The sequence below is a fragment of the Sinocyclocheilus rhinocerous genome, unplaced genomic scaffold (assembly GCF_001515625.1).
Source record: "Sinocyclocheilus rhinocerous isolate Xijiao unplaced genomic scaffold, SAMN03320098_v1.1 scaffold5562, whole genome shotgun sequence".
Taxonomy (NCBI): Eukaryota; Metazoa; Chordata; class Actinopteri; order Cypriniformes; family Cyprinidae; genus Sinocyclocheilus; species Sinocyclocheilus rhinocerous.
This window is the reverse complement of record NW_015657307.1, coordinates 62,050-63,672: the sequence shown is the minus strand read 5'-3', so window position 1 is coordinate 63,672 and position 1,623 is coordinate 62,050.

The window sequence follows — 1,623 nt, the reverse complement described above, 5'->3', positions numbered from 1 at the left end:
AATTTACTAGATTGCCCTCTCACACTTAGACGAAATACCAAAGTGTCACAGGTTTACCCTTGCCTAGAATTAGAAGATCTAGAAATAACTTGTGGTAATGAAGATGATTCAGAAGTGATTAAATGCACATGTGTCGTCAATGCAGCAGAGGAGCCAATGGTTGGGTCTGGATACTCAGGAAAGCTTCATGATTTAGGCCTACATCAAATAGATATCCAGTCATGTGACGTGTCTGAAGAATGGAAGGAAAAAATGGCCAGCCTTGTTGTTAAATACGAATCAATTTTCTCCCGGGATAGACTTGACTGTGGTGAAGTGAGGGACGTAGTACATCGGATTAGACTGAAGGATGAGAAACCCTTCAGGTTACCATACAGGAGAGTTCCACCATCACAATTTCAGAAACTTAAGCAGACACTTGATGAGATGGAGGACAAAGGGATCATTAGTAAGTCCAGCAGCAAGTGGGCTTCTCCACTTGTATTAGTCTGGAAACCTTCTGGTGAACTGAGAATTTGTACAGATTTCAGATGGCTGAACCAGAGAACTGAAAAAGATGCTTATCCCCTTCCTCATCAGGCTGATGCCCTTGCTGCCTTAGGTGGCAATTGCTATTTCAGTACCATGGATCTTACATCTGGGTTCTATAATATACCCATACACGAAGACGATCGCAAATACACAGCGTGTACTACACCTGTAGGGCTTTATGAGTACAATCGAATGGCCCAAGGGTTGTGTAATAGCCCAGCTACATTTGCTAGAATGATGACCTCAATATTTGGGGATCAAAATTACATGTCACTCCTGTGTTATTTGGATGACCTCTTGGTTTTTGGCAAGAGTGAACAAGAAGCCCTGGCTCGTCTTGAGCTGGTATTTTCACGCTTGAAAGAACATAATCTGAAGCTAGCCCCAAAGAAGTGCTACTTCCTAAGGAAATCTGTCAAATTCTTAGGCCATATAGTCACAGCAGAAGGCATTGCTGCGGATCCTGCAAAAGTTTCTGCAATTAATGAGATCACAAAAAAAGATCTAATGGAAGAAGATGGGAAAACACCTTCCTACACCAAGGTCAAATCTTTTCTAGGCATGGCCAATTATTATTCACACTTGATTGAGAATTTTTCATTTCTGGCAAAACCATTATTCCAGCTAACGGCTGCGTCTCATTCAGCTCGTCTGCCGAACTATTTTGTCCAAGCAATAATAAAAGGACACATTTAATTTATAATTTGTCTTAAATCTAATTTTGTCAAAAAAAAATCGTGAATCGAATTGAATCGTGAAATCAAAATCGTGAATCGAATCGAATCGTGAGTTGAGTGAATCGTTACATCCCTACTGTTGACAGCTTGGTCCCTCCTAGTCTACTGGCTAAACGTCTGATGCATATGGCACACAAAAGTGGAAACACTTCAGGAGTTTCGAAGTCGTCATCGGATTGGTTGAATTATACAGGATTTCCGGGAGACGTGTGTGCCGTGTTCTGTAATGTTCCGCCTGGAAACAAAGATGCCGTGACGCCAAACCCCCTCACGAAAGAAGAAAGCCGTCGTGTTTACAACTGTGATGATGAGTGCTTATCAGGATCAACTAAATGCTGGATTTTCAAAAGTATGT